This window comes from Salvelinus namaycush, chromosome 26 (assembly GCF_016432855.1).
Source record: "Salvelinus namaycush isolate Seneca chromosome 26, SaNama_1.0, whole genome shotgun sequence".
NCBI classification, from domain to species: domain Eukaryota; kingdom Metazoa; phylum Chordata; class Actinopteri; order Salmoniformes; family Salmonidae; genus Salvelinus; species Salvelinus namaycush.
In genome coordinates, this window is record NC_052332.1 from 11,701,200 (window position 1) to 11,724,577 (window position 23,378).

At 44.1% G+C, this 23,378-nt stretch overlaps 1 pseudogene; it reads left to right on the forward strand.

The window, feature by feature from the left end:
- LOC120021876 overlaps positions 1–21,307 on the forward strand; it is a 40,351-nt pseudogene extending 19,044 nt beyond the window's left edge.
- Positions 21,308–23,378: the final 2,071 nt, after the last annotated feature.

The window sequence follows — 23,378 nt, forward strand, 5'->3', positions numbered from 1 at the left end:
TAGTCTACATGATGACATTATTATCGATATGAGCGAGAATATTTTTATTTGTCAAACGGCAGTCAAGCATCAATCATAATGTCCCCAGAATAAGACCTTTTGATATTTATTGGAAAGGAGCGTCAAGATCACCGTGCACTTTCACCACCCTGTGAAGTTCATCATAATTTATTTAATCTGTAGCCGAATAAACTGCATGGTTTCCCGAGTCGTAGTGAGAGGACCACACACCATATCATCATGTGATTCCAAGTTTACTTCGATATGATGGTTATTATATCAATATTTGCGCATCAAGGCGTTTCCACCACCATTTCTCGCATAATGAATTTTACCGACACAAAAAGATCCCACCATGTCGAACAAACAAATGATCTGTCTCCATTTATAAAATTCTACTGAAACTTCCTGTTTCCATTACAGCTGTCGTGATTTTTTTTTTTTTTTTGCTGTATGACTTTACTCTCATATAAACTGTGGATAGAAACATGATTATAGACCAGGTTTGAACCAGTGCAGAACATAGACATGAGAGTAACAGTAACATTTTATCGCCACCTCCCCCAGGTGCTAATGGGTCTGTATAACCCAGGAGATGGCCATATTGACCCCTACTCACTGACCATGGCACTGGCTGCTGGGGCCCCGTATGTACGGAGCCCAGATCTACAAACCAGCTCCGGTCTCTGGTCTCACACCCACCAGCGATGGGAAGTGAGACGTCCAGACCCCACACGGGACCATCAGATCTAACCGCATAGTCAACGCCACAGGTCCAATATCTGTCAGAGGCAAAATATCTGTCTCTATGTAAACGCCAATGGAGGCTGGTGGAGGGAGAAATCGGTGGACAGGCTCATTGTAATGGCTGGAATGGGTTCCATTCATTCCATTCCAGTCCGTCCTCTGATTAAAAGTGACACAAATACATGCACAAAGACAAGCTTACAAGCATATACGCACAACATGTACCTCTTGTTGCAAACGTGGAAAATAGAAACAAGAGCCTTTGGCAGACTGGGAGGGTGAGCTTCGTGCTAGAATGTGTTTTGAAAGAGAGCCAGAGGGGGGTTGGTGTAGTTGGAAGTTGAGCAACCAGGGACTGGGTTATTGTGCAGAGAGTGTTTGCGCTGCAAACCATGATTGATCGCTCCTCGCACAAGTCAGTATGTTCAAACAAACATTGTACGAACCATACCACTCAGCAACAGAACATGCATTGATTATTGATTTTTACATCAATTGAATATCAATACATTGCATTAAGCACTATAGTATCTTGTAGATATATTAGTTGTGTTATAGTGGTTTTTTAGGGCTATAGAAGAGGTTGTCGTGATGTTTGGATCGTACTCAAGTAGTTTGGCCATTCAAAAACACAGTCCTGTTATACACAGGTCTGGGGTCACATTGAATTCTCACTGGAAAACGTGATTGAAAGGTTTGAACAAACAAACACACTTCTGAAATGTGTATAGGGGCGGAGCTTTTGTGAAATAGCACAGTTACAAGTGGAAATCAAACTGGATGGACAACAGAAATAGAGGAAGGACTAAGAACAAACAAGAGAGAACTATTATAAAGTAGACTGTGTCTGTAAAATGTGTATAAGATGTATAAATTGAAGGGAAAAACAGAAATGTTTATCAGTTTACTCCAATTGGGGGATCGGTGGTAGGGTTTGCGGGGAATAATAATAAAGTTATATTCTTTAAAAAAGTATGTATGTCTATATAGGTATGTGTATGTATATATGTGTATATGTATGCATACGTGTATGGATATATATATTTACCCAAAAAAATATGGGGGATTGGAAATGATGCAGACGATTACATTGGAAGCAACATTCTTTCCGCAATATTAAGCTGATCCACCCCTAAAAAAAAAAAATAAATAAAAAAAAAATAATAAAAAAAATACACACTTCAGGTGATTAACATTTTTCTAGTCGTAATGTCTCTAAAGTTTGAGTAAGCTGATATCTGAACAAGTTGATACCCATCCCATGTAGCCTCTCCCAGGTTGTTGGAGACGTATCCCACAGTTTGGATTGGATAGCAGAACCCCATGTCTCTCAAGTCAATCAAACCAGTCTCTTGTCATGAACTTATTTTCAGTTCAGCTGTTTTGGTCAATGCCAACAAAGCCTATCAAAGCCTATAGTGGAAAGAGTAGAACAGACTAAGGAGCACAGTTGAGGTCTTTGTACCCCCAGTTCTGAAGACAAAAGCAGTTGATTAGTCAAATGCTTTAAGGTTGAGTTCAGCTGTAGTTCTTGTTTGGTTTGGACCAGTACTGAGCCTATTTGGTCTTAGTTTCTCTTTCTCGTGTCTGAATTCCAAGGAGTTAAATCTGCCTGGCAGGCTTATTAGGTACCTGGGTTCAGGGGAAATGGGGTCACGTGGTTTGAACTGGATCATACCAGTTCTGGGACGATTCAGTTGGCAAATATGGCTCCTTTTTTCCTTTCCTTCCACTGCTGTTTATCCAAGTCCAAGAATTCACCTCAAAATCTCTCTCCATCTTCCCCTTTCTCTTTCTCTCTCTCACTGTCCTTCACAAATGTAACTTGTGTAAGTCACAGCGGGTGAGAGCATTACAGTCTATGTCCTATACATTGTACTTGGCGTACAATCAATATGGAGAGAGAAACATATAGCTAGCTACACGTATAGCTGCTGGGGGGAAATTAAGTCCACTTTGTTAGGGGTACAATGGAAACATCCCATAGTGGAGCTAAAAAATGTAACTTGAAACCCCACCAGACACTGTAGATTTGTAGTGTTTGACCAATGCAGTAATGACTACCGTCTCCATATGGTCCAGTAAAGTACATACAGGTCCAGGAGTGGAGGTTTGTGTGGTGACTGTGTAAGTTGCTGTGTTTGTTTGCACTAGCAGACACACACACACACACCCTGCCATCTGAGAGTCTATCTGGGTGTTCAGTTTTGGTTTTGTGGGCCTCTTTCTCTCAGAACAGCATTGGTTGTGCTCATAAACAGTAGCTACTACACCCCTTTTAAAATTACTCCACCAGGAGTTAAATCTTTTAACTGTGAAATGGGCCCACTGGTTTGCGGTTGAGTTTTTTACATTCTGAGAGCATTGTTTGGATATGTGGGAATAATGCTGGTATGATAATTATGATGGGAATGTCATAGCGCTCACTGTCAGGTTTTCTGTTGTTTCCAGCAAAGCCTCCCTCTCTATACATAACCTTGGGGAGTTCATATCTTTCATTACAATACAAATCTCTCTCTAACCCTCAGGCCAACCTCATCTCTCCTGTCGTGGGTGGGTGAGTTGTGTAAAGTTGTTACTTTATTTATTTTTTATTTAACCTTTATTTAACTAGGCAAGTCAGTTAAGAACAAATTCTTATTTACAAATGACGGCCTACACCGGCCAAACCCAGATGACGCTGGGCCAATTGTGCGCCGCCCTATGGGACTCCCAATCACAGCAGGTTGTGATACAGCCTGGATTTGAACCAGGGTGTCTGTAGTGGGTGTCTCAAGCACTGAGACCGCTGTGCCTTAGACCGCTGCGCCACTTGGGAGCCCTAAGTGTGGTGGGATTTGGGGGTTTACCCCTTGACATGCAGGTTAGGGAAGGGTATGTGATTTACATTTGCTGGAGCTGTGGTCTGCAGAAATAACTCCATGTGAAGCAGATCCTAAAGTGCTGCTGCAGCATTCCTCACAGACTCCATTCTCTCCAACGCTCCCTCTCTTTACTCTCACCCCATTCCATCTCTCTCTCCTTCCACTCTCACACTCGCCCCATTCCCTTGTTTGACTCCCAACCACCTCTACCTCCCCATCTTTACCTCCCCCACATACACTAATCCCTCCATTTACGCTCTCCTCGGCTCCTTCCCTTTACTCTCTCCTCGGTTCCTTCCCTCCCTCTCTATCAACTCTTCTTTCCTCCAACTTCAAACTCCCTGCTTGCCCTCCTCTCTCTCTCTCATACCCTTTTTTCTAAACCCTTCAATTGTTCTTCCCTCTCATTTACTCTCATCTTCTCTCCCAACCCCACTTGCCAGGCCTCGTCATCCCAAACGTTTCCTCTTTTGCTGCCCATCTCTTCTCTCTTTCTTCTTGGTCGCTGGTGACCAAGCCTGCTCACGGAGAGCTACTGGGTGTACAGGCTGTTGCTTATGCCCCAACCCTGCTCGAACACAGTGGATTGAACAAATCAATGTCCCCAGGAGCAGCTGTTCCAGGGCTGGAGTAAATTCCTGTATCCCGTCTTTTTATCTTCTCCTCCCCCACCTTCAAAACATGACACTCCCTCTTCCTGAAACCACCGTTTGGCACCTTGACCAATGAGAATCCCCAGAGTAAGGTCAGGGGTTGCGGTTCTAGGAATGTGTCTCCCCCTGAAGGATCGGTTTCACCATGTGGGCCGTGACCTACTAATGGAACCAAAAGGAGAACGGGCCACTGAGACAACCAGTGAAAGGTCTTCACACAGGACCTCCTCAAACCACGGGTGAAACCAGTTATTCCGTTTACCTTTCATTCCTAAGTGGGAGCTATATGTACTGTGAACAGAAACTGGACAGTACTGTTTCACAGAGAGAGAGAGAAACAGTTTTTATCGGAGTCTCTGGCCTTTAGAAATTATTTAGCTTATCACGCTATCACTGGTGCTCATAAATAAGGAGGAAAGGGAGTGAGTGAGTTACTGTTATTTTACTGCTGCTCTTTAATTATTTGTTACTTTTATTTTTTTACTTAACTTATTTTTCATTAAACTGCATTGTCGGTTAAGGGCTTGTAAGTGAGCATTTCACTGTAAGGTCTACACGTGTTGTATTCGGTGCATGCGACAAATAAACATTTGATTTGGTTAGTTAAAGGTGCGGAGGGTGCACTGTGGATATGGGTAAGCCCAGATGTAAAGCCCCATTGGAAATGGATCACAGAGTCAATTCATTGGAGGTTATTCCTGGGAGGTGTTTGTGAATGACCTTGTGTGTATCCTGCTACAGTGTGCTGGTAAACATGTGTGTTATCTACTTGGACTCCCCCAGCAGCTCTGCTCTGGCCCTAACTGGCCATAGCCTACAGAAGTAGGGAAAGGCATACTTTTTAAAAAGGTGGAGAGAGTATGTATCCCTCTGAGCTAAACATTTTTTAACAAAGCTGAAGTTATAATGCCGCAAAACTCTGTTCAATTTGAGAGATATACTGTAAAGCAGTATCTAAAATGAGTGATTATATCAGACTTGCATACTCTACCGTTACTCTTTGTCCTACTTGTACCTCAATTATTTATGTCATGTATTTATGTACTTGACGCAGGGTCTGGTGTGGAACAGTTGCAACTCCGCAGAAAGCGGCAGAAGTCAACAAGTGGGGTTATGTGACATTTTTTTTCAGCTGTCACGACAACTGGTTCCTGCAGGCCGTTACCAGTCTGTGCTCTGTAGGGACAAACAGCTGTAGTGTCAGCAGGGGTAATGGTGTGTGTGTGTTTGTCTGTGTGTAGAGGGTAGGGCAGCTGACTTTTTCCCCGGAAATCAGAATATTGATCTGGCAAGAGGCTCGTAGCAACAGGCTTCCTATACTGGTTAGTGGTTCAGTCTACTGTACACAGAGGCTATGCCATACATTATTTTACTGAATCTTTTATTTCATTTGTAAAATTGTGTAGGCGTCTATTTTTAAATCTTTGTGTTATAGTATATGAATAAATGTACAGTATATACATTTTATGTAGTACTATGTGTTGACTGGGTTTGCGCTTGTCATGGTCAAGCAATAGTTCTGTGACTTACACAGGTACTGTAGTGAGTAAATGTTCCGTTTTAGGGGTGTATCCATGTCCCTGTGGATCTAGTGGCTCTGGCTGGTCTGTTTCCTTCTCTTTCAGAATGTTACGGAGTAGGAACATTCGTGTTTGTGCCAGTCTTTTGGTGGGGAAGCTAACAAGCAGGGAGACGGTTAAATACTCCCAAGAAAAGCAGCAACGCAACGAAAAAAGTTGGTTTGCCATTAAACCCCAAAAGAAGAAGGCCTTAGAAAGAGCTGTTATAAAACCCAGTCGTCTGACGTTATACCAAACATCAGATCAGATCAGATCACCAACAGCCAGGGTTGGAATCTCAGCTGACCACCTGAAATAGCTCCTAGAAAATGAAATCCTTTGTAGATGAAGCCTTTGATGAAGTTTAAAACAAGAATAACCTTCTATGCAGTGGGACTCGACGTTCACTCTAAAGTGAATCAGCTGGTAGAACAGGGGGTCTCCTATCTTTGTCTTAAGATGTGGAGTCATAGTGTTAGAGCCACAGACAGACAGATAATTGTGTTAGTGTTAATGTGACGGGCCCTTAACACCATGCCACAGTCTGAAATGGTATCCTCTTCTCTATATAGGGCACTACTTTTGGCCAGAGCCCCATGGTTTTTGCCAAAAGTAGTGCACTATCTAGGGAATATGGTATCATTTCAGACACAACCATGTCTAAGTGTCAGAGTACACCATAGTGCTGTAATAACAGTCATGTTTTTACTCTACCTATCTACCGGCTTTCATACTCTGCATCTGAGATTCTACTACTCTACAATTTCACGGCCATTTTCTGCTCCATTTCTGTCATTATCATTGCACAATCTGTGGGACCGAGCTGGCTTTGCACTATTTTGATCTGAGGATGTGAAGGCTGGGTTAGTAGAAGGCAGAGAGAGTCGGTGTGTGAGGCTCTGTTCTTAAACATGTTTTGCTTTCCTTGTTGTGGAGACTGGGGCAGTTCAGGGATGGCTGTTTACACCCTACTGGCGTCTTTCTCCCTACTCCGGTGTCTGCTTCCTGGTCTCCTCAAAACATCTATGCTAACCTAACCTAGAAGGTGTAAAATAAACACCTGAGCAGGACACCCCACATTCTGGTCATGACGAGGGGGGGAAAGGAGGAGGAGTTAAGATGGAATGTTGCCTTGTTTATATTCCGCATGGAAACAACTTCAGAGAGCAAGCAAACACGTGCCGTAGCTAGCTGCTAGCCAAATACTAGCTAGCTTTATCTAGCAATAATGACAACAACAAAATTGGTATGTAGTGTCTTCATCTCGAAGAAAGACGGGCGCTATTTTTAGGTATCTGATATGTTTCACTGGGGTGGGGACTGTAAACAGAAAGGTCCACGTCCAAAAGCGGAAGTCGCGTCACAGGCTCTCTTCCTTTCCCCTGAAAAAAACCTGGATGTTTCTGGTTTCTATTGACCCCACTGAAGGTGCACCTTTTCAGACGATGAAATAATTACTGTTCTTTGATTGGTCTACAGGAATCTGGGCCCGGGAAGTTGGCCAGCTAATTGGCATTGAGCACCCCACTATCCCTGTCCATCACCAGTGTGCTGTCCCAGCAACAGTGCCTGAGGTACTCATTTAATTCAATTGTTGAATGTGTGTCTATTTTAAAGTAACATGTGTTGTGATGTTTATTAAAGTTTGATTAGATGTTTAATACATTTTGATGAGTTTTGTTGTGCCTAGGTGAAGGCCCTGAAGACAGAGCTGCCAGTGATCAGGGACCTGGAGGGCTCCTACTACCTCAGACAGGAGAGAGAGACCGACTGCTGTTTGGACCCTACGAGAGAGAGGAGAAGATGGTGCTGCAGGACTCCTGGGTTACAAATGGAGTACCACCAGGTCTGTCTGTCTGTTGATCTTGCTCTCGATCTCTCTCTGTCCCACAGACTCTCCCTCTCTGTATGCCTAACCTCAGTTGTACTCCTGTGTGTGTGTGGGGTACATGTTTTGGTAAGGAGCTGTTTGAGTCAGACCAGGACCGTATCATGGACCATGTTGAGATGGCCATGGAGATGGTAGCTGTGCTGAAGAATGCTGACATCGGGCCTCCCGGGTGGCGCAGTGGTCTAGGGCACTGCATCGCAGCGCTAGCTGTGCCACCAGAGTCTCTGGGTTCGCGCCCAGGCTCTGTCGCAGCCGGCCACGACCGGGAGGTCCGTGGGGCGACGCACAATTGGCCTAGCGTCGTCCGGGTTAGGGAGGGTTTGGCCGGTAGGGATATCCTTGTCTCATCGCGCTCCAGCGACTCCTGTGGCGGGCTGGGCGCAGTGCGCGCTAACCAAGGGGGCCGGGTGCACAGTGTTTCCTCCGACACATTGGTGCGGCTGGCTTCCGGGTTGGAGGCGCGCTGTGTTAAGAAGCAGTGCGGCTTGGTTGGGTTGTGCTTCGGAGGACGCATGGCTTTCGACCTTCGTCTCTCCCGAGCCCGTACGGGAGTTGTAGCGATGAGACAAGATAGTAATTACTAGCGATTGGATACCACGAAAATTGGGGAGAAAAGGGGGTCAATTTTTTTTTTTTTTTTTTTAAGAAAAAAAGAATGCTGACATCATCAACATTGTGTCTGGACCAATGACCTCCACCCCTGACCTCCTGCCCATGGTCGGACAGCACCAGGGCGCACGCAACCACTGGACCGCCATCGGCGTCGGGTAAACATAGGAGTGGGATTGTGTGCGAGTGTTTATTTGGGGGGAGCTCTGAGCAATGGGTTGGGGTCAGGGGTGGATGCTGAAGTAAATCGATGTGACTGGATGGTGTAGTGTGAAAGTTCTTCATGCTGAAGGTCTTACTATCTTCCCTGCTGTAAAAACTAGGTAAGCCTTGTTACGTTTGGCTGACTGGGAGTGGGAGGTTGAAGGTCAAAGGCATTACCGCATGGTCGGACTGTGTGTGATGTCCCAGGTATGGGGTGATCCACGCCGGTGGCATCGGGAAGTTCCTCAGTGATTGGATCGTGACAGGGGATGACCCCAACCGCTACGGCAAATGGACCACGGTACCCTATATGTGTGCCAAGGCCAGAGAGTCCTATGGATTCAACAACGTAGGTGAGTACTCACTACCCTGGCTGGCCTATAGTAGAGAAGGATTTTGTACAATGGGTGAGTGGGTTTTCAATGAATGGGATATCTTTACTGGTTGAAGTAAAGGCATGTTTACTCAAGAATGTTGAAAATTAAAGTTTTAATTTCTATCTCCCTCCCTCAGCGGGCTACTCTAAAGAGGAGCGTTTTGAGGGCCGTCCGACCCACAGGATCAGTGGTGTGTATGAGCTACTAAAGGGGAAGGCTTCCATGGGCTTCCATGCTGGCTGGGAAAGACCACACTGGTTCTATAAGCCTGGATACATTGCAGGATACAAGTAAGATACCCGGTCAATCAGTCAATCAATACAAGTATGACACTACCACTGAGTGTTAAGCATCGTTTCCCAATTTATTAGTGCAGGTTGCGGACTCCTTTCACTCCACCCCAAAATCATAAACCTCGCCTGAGGTACAGTATCTCATGATAAGCTGTAGACCACACTATTTACCAAGAGAGTTTATCTATATTTTTCATAGCTGTCTAATTACCACCACAAACCGATGCTGGCACTCAATGAGCTGTATATGGTCATAAGCAAACAGGAAAACGCTCATCCAGAGGCAGCGCTTCTAGTGGCCTAATTAGTTTACCTAATTTCAACCATCATGTTACACAACTACTACTACTGGACCATCATGTTTCACTACTACTGGGCCCTCATGTTACACTACTACTGCTACTACTGGACCATCATGTTACACTACTACTACTGCTACTGGACCATCATGTTACACTACTACTGCTACTGGACCATCATGTTACACTACTACTACTGCTGCTGGACCATCATGTTACACTACTACTGGGCCCTCATGTTACACTACTACTGCTACTACTGGACCATCATGTTACACTACTACTACTGCTACTGGACCATCATGTTACACTACTACTGCTACTGGACCATCATGTTACACTACTACTACTGCTGCTGGACCATCATGTTACACTACTACTGGGCCCTCATGTTACACTACTACTGCTACTACTGGACCATCATGTTACACTACTACTACTGCTACTGGACCATCATGTTACACTACTACTGCTACTGGACCATCATGTTACACTACTACTACTGCTACTGGACCATCATGTTACACTACTACTGCTACTGGACCATCATGTTACACTACTACTGGACCATCATGTTACACTACTGCTACTGCTGGACCATCATGTTACACTACTGCTGCTACTGGACCATCATGTTACACTACTGCTACTACTGGACCATCATGTTACACTACTACTGCTGCTGCTGGACCATCATGTTACACTACTACTGGACCATCATGTTACACTACTACTACTACTACTGGACCATCATGTTATATTACTACATCATGTTACACTACTACTACTGCTACTACTGGACCATCATGTTACACTACTACTGGACCATCATGTTACACTACTACTGGACCATCATGTTACACTACTACTGCTACTACTGGACCATCATGTTACACTACTACTGGACCATCATGTTACACTACTACTACTGCTGGACCATCATGTTACACTTCTACTGGACCATCATGTTACACTACTACTGCTACTACTGGACCATCATGTTACACTACTACTGGACCATCATGTTACACTACTACTGCTGCTGGACCATCATGTTACACTACTACTGCTACTACTGGACAATCATGTTACGCTACTACTGCTGCTGGACCATCATGTTACACTACTACTGGACCATCATGTTACACTACTACTACTACTGGACCATCATGTTACACTACTACTGGACCATCATGTTACACTACTACTACTGGACCATCATGTTACACTACTACTACTGCTGCTGGACCACCATGTTACACTACTACTGGACCATCATGTTACGCTACTACTACTGCTGGACCATCATGTTACACTACTACTGGACCATCATGTTACGCTACTACTACTACTACTGGACCATCATGTTACACTACTACTGGACCATCATGTTACACTACTACTGGACCATCATGTTACACTACTACTGGACCATCATGTTACACTACTACTACTGGACCATCATGTTACACTACTACTACTGCTGCTGGACCACCATGTTACACTACTACTGGACCATCATGTTACACTACTACTACTGCTGCTGGACCACCATGTTACACTACTACTGGACCATCATGTTACGCTACTACTACTGCTGCTGGACCACCATGTTACACTACTACTGGACCATCATGTTACACTACTACTACTGCTGCTGGACCACCATGTTACACTACTACTGGACCATTATGTTACACTACTACTACTGCTGCTGGACCACCATGTTACACTACTACTGGACCATCATGTTACGCTACTACTACTGCTGCTGGACCATCATGTTACACTACTACTGGACCATCATGTTACGCTACTACTACTGCTGCTGGACCACCATGTTACACTACTACTGGACCATCATGTTACACTACTACTGCTACTACTGGACCATCATGTTACACTACTACTGGACCATCATGTTACACTACTACTACTACTGGACCATCATGTTACACTACTACTGCTACTACTGGACCATCATGTTACTCTACTACTGGACCATCATGTTACACTACTACTACTGCTGCTGGACCATCATGTTACACTACTACTACTACTACTGGACCATCATGTTATATTACTACACCAGGTTACACTACTACTGGACCATCATGTTACGCTACTACTACTACTGGACCATCATGTTACACTACTACTGGACCATCATGTTATACTACTACTGGACCATCATGTTACACTACTACAGGACCATCATGTTACACTATCACTGGACCATCATGTTACACTACTACTACTGCTACATCATGTTACACTACTACTACTGCTACTACTGGACCATCATGTTACGCTACTATTGGACCATCATGTTACACTACTACTGCTGCTGCTGGACCATCATGTTACACTACTACTGCTACTACTGGACCATCATGTTACACTACTACTATTGCTGCTGGACCATCATGTTACACTACTACTGGACCATCATGTTACACTACTACTACTACTGCTGGACCATCATGTTACACTACTACTGCTACATCGTGTTACACTACTACTGCTGCTGGACCATCATGTTACACTACTACTGGACCATCATGTTACACTACTACTACTGCTGGACCATCATGTTACACTACTACTGGACCATCATGTTACACTACTACTACTACTACTGCTGGACCATCATGTTACACTACTACTGCTACATCATGTTACACTACTACTGCTGCTGGACCATCATGTTACACTACTACTACTACTGGACCATCATGTTACACTACTACTGGACCATCATGTTACACTACTACTACTGGACCATCATGTTACACTACTACTGGACCATCATGTTACACTACTACTACTGCTGCTGGACCATCATGTTACACTACTACTACTGCTACTGGACCATCATGTTACACTACTACTATTGCTACTGGACCATCATGTTACACTACTACTGCTACTACTGGACCATCATGTTACACTACTACTACTGCTGCTGGACCATCATGTTACACTACTACTGGACCATCATGTTACGCTACTACTACTGCTGCTGGACCACCATGTTACACTACTACTACTACTACTACTGGACCATCATGTTACACTACTACTATTGCTGCTGGACCACCATGTTACACTACTACTGGGCCCTCATGTTACACTACTACTGGACCATCATGTTACACTACTACTACTGCTGGACCATCATGTTACACTACTACTGGACCATCATGTTACACTACTACTGGACCATCATGTTACACTACTACTACTACTACTGGACCATCATGTTACACTACTACTGGACCATCATGTTACACTACTGCTACTACTGGACCATCATGTTACACTACTACTACTACTGGACCATCATGTTACACTACTACTATTGCTGCTGGACCATCATGTTACACTACTACTGGACCATCATGTTACACTACTACTGGATCATCATGTTACACTACTACTACTACTACTGGACCATCATGTTACACTACTACTGGACCATCATGTTACACTACTACTACTACTACTGGACCATCATGTTACACTACTACTACTACTACAGGACCATCATGTTACACTACTACTGGACCATCATGTTACACTACTACTACTACTACTGCTGGACCATCATGTTACACTACTACTGCTACATCATGTTACACTACTACTGGACCATCATGTTACACTACTACTACTACTGGACCATCATGTTACACTACTACTGGACCATCATGTTACACTACTACTGCTACTACTGGACCATCATGTTACACTACTACTGGACCATCATGTTACACTACTACTGGACCATCATGTTACACTACTACTGGACCATCATGTTACACTACTACTACTGCTGCTGGACCATCATGTTACACTACTACTGGACCATCATGTTACGCTACTACTACTACTGCTGGACCACCATGTTACACTACTACTACTACTACTGGACCATCATGTTACACTACTACTGTTGCTGCTGGACCATCATGTTACACTACTACTGGACCATCATGTTACACTACTACTGGACCATCATGTTATGCTACTACTACTGCTGGACCATCATGTTACACTACTACTGGACCATCATGTTACACTACTACTGGACCATCATGTTACACTACTACTACTGCTGCTGGACCACTATGTTACACTACTACTACTACTACTGGACCATCATGTTACACTACTACTACTACTGGACCATCATGTTACACTACTACTGCTACTGGACCATCATGTTACACTACTACTGGACCACCATGTTACACTACTACTACTGCTGCTGGACCACCATGGTACACTACTACTACTACTACTGGACCATCATGTTACACTACTACTATTGCTGCTGGACCACCATGTTACACTACTACTGGGCCCTCATGTTACACTACTACAGGACCATCATGTTACACTACTACTACTGCTGGACCATCATGTTACACTACTACTGGACCATCATGTTACACTACTGCTGGACCATCATGTTACACTACTACTGGACCATCATGTTACACTACTACTACTACTGGACCATCATGTTACACTACTACTGGACCATCATGTTACACTACTACTACTGCTGCTGGACCATCATGTTACACTACTACTGGACCATCATGTTACACTACTACTACTACTGGACCATCATGTTACACTACTACTACTGCTGCTGGACCATCATGTTACACTACTACTGGACCATCATGTTACACTACTACTACTACTGGACCATCATGTTACACTACTACTACTGCTGCTGGACCATCATGTTACACTACTACTGCTACTACTGGACCATCATGTTACACTACTACTGCTACTACTGGACCATCATGTTACACTACTACTAGTACTACTGGACCATCATGTTACACTACTACTGCTACTACTACTCCTGGACCATCATGCCAGTGGACAGTAGTGAAGGAAGTTGGCCGTGAGGTGTTTTATGGCGTGTACACATATGGAAAGCATAGTGTGGCTTTAGGAATGTTCCATTCCAAAGCTGTCTGTCTGGCACATCACTATCTCCGTTGTGCCTGGAACTCTCTGCATCCTTGAGTGTGAAGACACTACACGCACACACATTGTAGCAAAGTTGTATGTGTGTGTTTTGTCCCAGTGCAGCTGTGTGTTCCTGTGTGTATGTTAGACTGTTTGAGGACTTTGTGTTCTTTCTTTTTGGGATGGAGGGTGGGGAAAGGCTGGACATCTTCCTGTTTTTATTCACATGTAATGCCTGGGGAAATAACTGCTCTGTACTTACTGTTCAATACTCTATATAGTCTGATAATATCAGTCCCACGTCATCATCATGTGTTGGTCTGAAACCACTCTTGTTTTAATTAAGAGCTGGAGGTGATTGAGAGATCAAACTCAGTGTTAGGTTCCAATTGACATGTTCAAACTCCGGGTTAGGATCTAGTTTTCCAATCCAACTCACGGTTAGCTTTCAGTTGGCCATCTACCGGTGGCTGACTAAGCTTTTAATTGCCTCTGAGAATTTAGCACCATCTGTGGGATTTCTTTCTGAAATGATGCCCATGGTATATTAAAATACAGTTTTTCCATATGTAAAACTATGAAACCTACCGTATAAGGGCCCAGTGACGTAACATTATGTACGTACTTGCAGTGAATAGTCTCCTTTCTAGAGCCATCTTTGTATGACTGTTTTATTATAACACGACGTTAAGTTTATCAAGAAACGCTAGTCCGTAAGCATCTCCTCTCCCCTGCACCTCCTCTCAAGTCATTACTGTGAATGTGTTTTCACTTTCAGTCAACTTACTTATTCAAATATAAATTGTTAAATATATGAAGTAACTAAGCGCTGTCTCAGTTAATACTTTCAGTCATTACATTTGAAATAAACCAAGTAACTAACCCCCAAGTGTCTGTCTGTTCTCCCCAGGCCGAGTTTCAGGTGTACCAACTGGTTCGGTCCAGTGGGGAGGGAGTCTAACCTGGTGATGGAGAAGGTTGAGGTCGTGGACCTTACACCCTAAAGCAAGTTCATGGTTAAAGGGAAGGACTCCCAGAAACAACTGGACAGACTGTTCGCTAACACTATGCCCAAGGTAAGGAAAACACTATGCCCAAGGTAAGGAAAACACTATGCCCAAGGTAAGTAAAACACTATGCCCAAGGTAAGGAAAACACTATGCCCAAGGTAAGGAAAACACTTTGCCCAAGGTAAGGAAAACACTATGCCCAAGGTAAGGAAAACACTATGCCCAAGGTAAGGAAAACACTATGCCCAAGGTAAGGAAAACACTTTGCCCAAGGTAAGGAAAACACTATGCCCAAGGTAAGGAAAACACTTTGCCCAAGGTAAGGAAAACACTTTGCCCAAGGTAAGGAAAACACTATGCCCAAGGTAAGGAAAACACTATGCCCAAGGTAAGGAAAACACTATGCCCAAGGTAAGGAAAACACTATGCCCAAGGTAAGGAAAACACTTTGCCCAAGGTAAGGAAAACACTTTGCCCAAGGTAAGGAAAACACTATGCCCAAGGTAAGGAAAACACTATGCCCAAGGTAAGGAAAACACTATGCCCAAGGTAAGGAAAACACTATGCCCAAGGTAAGGAAAACACTATGCCCAAGGTAAGGAAAACACTATGCCCAAGGTAAGGAAAACACTATGCCCAAGGTAAGGAAAACACTATGCCCAAGGTAAGGAAAACACTATGCCCAAGGTAAGGAAAACACTATGCCCAAGGTAAGGAAAACACTATGCCCAAGGTAAGGAAAACACTTTGCCCAAGGTAAGGAAAACACTATGCCCAAGGTAAGGAAAACACTATGCCCAAGGTAAGGAAAACACTATGCCCAAGGTAAGGAAAACACTATGTCCAAGGTAAGGAAAACACTTTGCCCAAGGTAAGGAAAACACTATGCCCAAGGTAAGGAAAACACTATGCCCAAGGTAAGGAAAACACTATGCCCAAGGTAAGGAAAACACTATGCCCAAGGTAAGGAAAACACTATGCCCAAGGTAAGGAAAACACTATGCCCAAGGTAAGGAAAACACTATGCCCAAGGTAAGGAAAACACTTTGCCCAAGGTAAGGAAAACACTTTGCCCAAGGTAAGGAAAACACTATGCCCAAGGTAAGGAAAACACTATGCCCAAGGTAAGGAAAACACTATGCCCAAGGTAAGGAAAACACTTTGCCCAAGGTAAGGAAAACACTATGCCCAAGGTAAGGAAAACACTATGCCCAAGGTAAGGAAAACACTATGCCCAAGGTAAGGAAAACACTATGCCCAAGGTAAGGAAAACACTATGCCCAAGGTAAGGAAAACACTATGCACAAGGTAAGGAAAACACTATATACAACTCACTGTATTAGTACTCACTGTGCTCTTATATCACATCTTACTGTATCTCACCAACACTATGCCCAAGGTGAGAGAAACTGAATGTGCCACTGCAACACACCAGGCTAAACTCATTCACTCTCATAGACAACTCACTGCATGACTCCCAGTCCCTATGAATCTCGCTATTGCCAACAGGTGGCAGTGTTGAGTTTGAACATGCTGGTATGTTTGAGGTTGTTGGGCTTAGGAAGTATATTTATGTTCCTCTCTCTCCCCTGTCAGGTGGGCCTAATTAACATCAGCCATATGTCGACCCCCACTCGGAGAGTCTACACTGAGGTCACCATTACCCAGCTCGCACCTGGAGAGTTCCTCCTCATCACAGGACCGGATCAGAACTGCACGACCTCAGGTAACACACACACACACACACACACACACAGACAGACACAGACACAGACAGATTTGAAAACCTCATACTCTAAGTAGCTCAGGCCAGGTGTAGAGTCAAACCATCCCATATAACATTATTCAATATTCCATTATATAACATTATTCTAACCCACATAGAAAACACTGGTAGTATAACTCTGTACTCCAACTCCTCACAGCAGCTGTTACTGTAACACCCCCTCTCTCTGCTCCAATAGGGAACAGCACATTAAAAACAAATTAATGTCCTATTCATTCAGCTCTCACACCCCCGAGACAGCTTAGTATTGTATATCGCCCCCTAGTGGTATCAGGAGAACACTGACAGTCAGGAAATCTGCACTGCAGCCTTACGGCAGGGCAGGCAGAAGTGGCCAATCTTCTCCACCAAGGGCCATGTGGGTCCAGGGTTTTGCTCCAGCCCTGCAGTAGAACACCGGATTCAACTGATCAATTCCTTAATGAAGACTTTGATTGGTGGATTAATTGAATCGACATTGTGCAGGCGTTTCTATTCCTTGAAGTTGTAAGTATAACCATATAACCCTATGGATCCCTCTCTAACCCCAGGTGGATATGAGACAGAAGGAGGGATAACGTAGACATCTCTAACGTGACAGAGGACATTGGGGTGTTGGCTGTGGCTGGACCAAAGACGAGAGACGTTCTACAGAAAGTCCCTCAGGAGGACATGAGCGGCTCCCGAGTGGCGCAGTGGTTTAAGGCACTGCAACTCAGTGCAAGAGGCGTCACTACAGTCCCTGGTTCAAATCTAGGCTGTATCACATCCAGCCGTGATTGGGAGTCCCATAGGGCAGCGCACAATTGGCCCAGAGTCGTCCTGTTTTGGCCGGGGTAGGCCGTCATTGTAAATAAGAATTTGTTCTGAACTGACTTGCTTAGTTAAATAAAAGGTCAAATTAAATGTTGCTATTTTATTTTTGATGAGCGATGCAGGCCTCAAGTTACTCCACTGCAAACCTCTTCAACTGGCTGGCATCAACCTCAGAGCTATCAGGATCTCCTACACAGGTGTGTGTGTGTGTAAGCTTACAACTGTTTAAGAGTACATGTGAAGCATGTACAGTGTAACTGACTGCGTGTGTTTCAGGTGAGTTGGGCTGGGAGCTGTATCTACCTTAGAAGGACATGGCAGCGGTGTACCAGGCTATCATGGAAGCAGGACAGGATGAGGGCATCGACAACTTTGGTACCTACGCCATGTCATCACTATGACTGGAGAAGGGTTCAGAGGCTGGGGCGCAGAGGTACACACACACACACGCACTCTCATGCGGTATAGATGGACTTTTTTTTTTTATCAGATGAACTTTGACACCAACCCTCTGGAAGCTGGTCTGGACTACTTCATCAATCTCAACAAGGTAGACATTGTTACTAGCTACTGCTCTCTCACCAGTCAGCCACTGTCTGTGTGTTCAAGTAGAGGTGTTCATATTCAAACCAGGTGGGTTATGTTTAGATGTTAAGAAATTGTGGCCATGTAGCCAGTATCCCAAGTCTCCTACACACCTGTATTCTTTAATAAATGCTATGTTTAAATACAGTACACACACACACACAAACATCTCTCTCCCTGTCCCCAGCCTGCAGACTTCATCGGTAAGACAGCACTGCAGGAGATCAAAGCTAAAGGTCTGAAGAGGAAGCTGTCGACGGGACCATCTCAACGGCAAGGTGAGCTGTGTGTGTGCGCGCGGTGATAAAGAGGCAACACAAGAGGCATACACTTACACCAACAGTGTTACCAACAATGTAGATGATGTAATGCATTATAGATGTGCCACAATGTGGGTTTTTTATGCGTAATATGTATTGTCAATAATTGTATCATTGTGGAGTGACACTTTAATAATTGTTTCTAAACTCTACACCACCCAGCATTTTCCTACAGTACCTGCAACCATCCTATAGAAAAGCATATAGCTTATTGCTCTCTTCTCTTTCCTAGGTGGTTGGCAACACTACATCAGGGGCCTACAGCTACACCACCCAGAGGAGCCTGGCATTTGCCTATCTGCCAGTGGAGCTGTGTTCTGTGGGGCAGAGGGTGGAGATGTTGGGGAGGAAATACCCTGCCATGGTAGTCTAGGAGCCACTGGTCCTCACTTAACCCACCAGGAACCGGCTGCAGCAGAAGGCTAGAGCAAGGCCTACACACTGGGGACAGACGGAGAACCCAGCTTAGAACCAGAGTACCAGACCTGGATCCAAATAGGATCCTGGATCCTGTTTTCTTTCAAGTATTTACAGAAGGGTGTGCTTTATTTAGCTACCTTCTGGTGCTAATTGCGACCCAGGTCCGTTTAGAATCTCCAAACAGAAGAACTGACACCAACCACTCACACTGTGATGTGAACTATGCTGGTTGACAGTGTTACTGTTATGATTATGGTGACTTATGATGAAAACGACTGACATGTGATGAACAATACTCAAATGACACCCTATACCCTGTGTGGCCCAAAGTAGTGCACACTATACAGGGAATATGGTATAATTTGAGATGGAGACTTTGACAGTGATGTAAAAATAAAATAAAAAATAACTTCCTCTTTCCTATTTGGTCACCTGGTTAGGAAGAAGCAGGAACAACTAAAGTAACCCAGAATGTGCATAAGAGCTCAACTCTAGGTTCCAATGTCCATACTAGCATGGACAGATTGTTTGGTTGGAGTCTTGAAACCATCCAACCCATAACTGCTTAGCAACAGAGACAATCATTACCGATAGGTGGCATTTTAATCTCTCAGTATTGCGGTGTTATGTGTTTTTATATGAAGGTATTAAATGTTTTTTTAAATTACAGGTATTAATGGTTATGGGGTTGAAAAGCAGAGACTTAGTAGAAGTGTTATTGCAGCTGTCCTATCACAACAAGAACCGGCCAAATAAATGCTGTCTACTGTAGTCGTTTTGTACATTATATAGAAGAGACATATGCATATGGCAGACGGCAGACGTAATAACCTTAGCACAAGGTAGGACAAGCTAACTACTAACGGACAGTGATAACCAAAAGGAACAGTATTTTAAGAACACTATGTAAAATAAATTGTGATAAATGTGTTTACATTATTTTGTCAAATTGTCTGTACATTTTAACTTTGGTTAATTAAAGCCAATGGTAAGCTTGGTCCTGTGCTGTCATGTGTTTTATAATGATTCTGCATATTTCAAACACTATAATTCATCCCTCTCGCTGTATGGAGCAACATCAAGCACATTGGTTACATTAACTTGGCTGAGTATTACAAGTGTCTCTCCACTATAACATAACTTAGAGTTACTTGTGTAACCCTGGTTCTATGATAATATGAGTGAGACGTCTCACATTGGGATTCGCTTGGCAGATCACTGGGCTTGAAGAACCAATCCCACAGCGACTGGCCCACTGGTCATTCTCAAGCATGGCTCTCTTGCGAGCAGGTAAACGAGGTGTAACCCTGAGTTCTATTTCAAATGCTTGTTTCAATGTCTCACATTAGGATATGGCCAACACCTGTATTGCAGACATGCTCTCCTTGCCAGGGTAGTCCCAGTAACATCACTCCTCAGAGGCGCAGAGACTGAGGAAGTATGCACCAACCGGTAAATACCTTTTAAGCGTATTAGGGGTGGCCTAACATGCCATAACGCAAATCTCCTGTAAGGAGATGCCTTAGAACAGTGCCCAAGAGGTAGCCATACCTCTGGTGGAACGAGTTTAAAAATGAGGGCGCTGCAGTGGATAGCTGCCGTCTTAAGGGCTCCAGACCAATTCTCCTATTTAGTGTATTTTTTTTTTTACGCCAATCTTAATGTTTTTGTACACAATGTTTCCGCCATAATTTCCTATGATCGAAAACAGCTTCTGGACATCAGAGCAGCGATCACTAATCTCCATTTGGATGAACATTTCTACTTCAATGAGTCGGCAGCTCTGAGCATTCTGCTTACGCCGGACCAGGCCCTGATCCCTGGGACTCGGCAGAGGAAGCGGCGGCGAAAGAGGAAAGCGAGGCGGCGTCATGACGAGACAACCTCGGCGAGCAAGTAGACCGCCTGTTTTGTTGGCAAATGTGCAGTCAGATGAGCTCTGTCTGAGACTATCCTATCAACGGAACCTGAAAAACTGTAACATCCTATGTTTATCGGAGTCATGGCTGAACAAGGACATGGATAAACAACTCGCTGGTTTTATCTATGCATTGTTAAGATCGGACGGCGAGTGGGGGAGGGGTGTGTCTCTTTGTTAAAAAAATTATCAAATAAAACATTGGATAGGTGCAGTGAAATGTGCTGTTTTACATGGTCAGCCATAGTAGTACGGTGCCCATAGAGCAAGTTAAGGTTAAGTGCCTTCCTCAAGAGCACATCGACAGATTTTCACCTTGTCGGCTCGGATATCCGAACCAGCAACTTTTTGGTTACTGGCCCAGCCCTCTAACCGCTAGGCTACCTGATGCCCTGGTAACAAAAGCTGGTGTGCAATCTCTAATGTGAAGGATGTCTTGAGTTTTTGCTCACCCGAGTTAGAATACCTCATGATAAGCTGCAGACCATACTATATTTTTAGTAGCTGTCTATTTACCACCACAAACCAATGTTGGCACTAAGACCGCACTCTGCGAGCGGTATAGGGCCACAAGAAAATGCACACTCAGAGGCAATGTTTTTTCTGGCCGGTGATTTTAATGCAGGAAAACTGAAATCTGTTTTACTTCATTTTTACCAGCATGTCACCTGTGCAACTAGAGACTAGAAAACCTCTAGATCACCTTTACTCCACACACAGAAACTCATACAAGTTCTTTCCTCACCCTCCCTTTGGCAAATCATACCATAAATCTACCCTCCTGATCCCTGCTTACAAGCAAAAACTCAAACAGGAAGTACCAGTGATGCGCTCAATTCAGAAGTGGTCCGACTAAGCGTATGCTAAGCTACAGGACTGTTTTGCTAGCACAGTGGAATGTGTTCCGGGATTCATCCGATAACATTGAGGAATTTACCACATCAGTCACCGGCTTCATTAATAAGTACATTGACAATGTTGTTCCCACGGTGACCGCACGTACATACACCAACCACAAGTCATGGATTACAGGCTCCCCGGCATCCAGGACCTTTATACCAGGCGGTGTCAGAGAAAGGCCCCAAAAATTGTCAAACACTCCAGCCACCCAAGCCATAGACTATTCTCTCTGCTACCTTACGGCTAGCGGTACCAGTGCACCAAGTCTGGAATCAACAGGACCCTGAACAGCTTTTATCCGCAAGCCATAAGACTGATAAACAACTGCTTTAGAGCTAATCAAATGGCTATCCGGACCTGCATTGACCCGTTTTTGCACTAGCACTTGCACCGATTCTATGCACACACATTGGACTACCCACACACTCACTCATACTGTACTTACACTGACATCCCAACACACACAGATATACACACACACACACACACACACAGAAAACGCATACACATGCATACTGACGCCACAAATACACTGACATCCCAACACACACAGACACATACACGTCTTCACACAACGTACACACATGCATACTGACGCCACAAACACACACACAGCTGCTACTGTCTATTATCTATCCTGTTGCCTTGTCACTTTACCTATACAGTGCCTTGAGAAAGTATTCACACCCCTTGACTTTTTCCACATTTTGTTGCGTTACAGCCTGAATCTAAAATGGATTAAATATAATTTTTTGGTCACTAACATACACATAATACCAAAGTGGAAATTTGTTTTTTACTAAAAACTGAAATATCACATTTACACAAATATTCATACCCTTTAATCAGTACTTTGTTGATGCACCTTTTGTAACGGCTGTCGTCGGGATAAGGAGAAGAGGACCAAGGTGCAGCGTGGTAAGTGTCCATATTACTTTTAATGAATACGAAACACTTGAACAAAACGACAAACGAACAGTTCTGCAAGGTGCAATACACAAAACAGAAAACAACTACCCACAAACACAGGTGGGAACAGGCTACCTAAGTATGGTTCTCAATCAGAGACAACGATTGACAGCTGCCTCTGATTGGGAACCATACCAGGCCAAACACATAGAAATACAACACACAGAACAAAACATAGAATGCC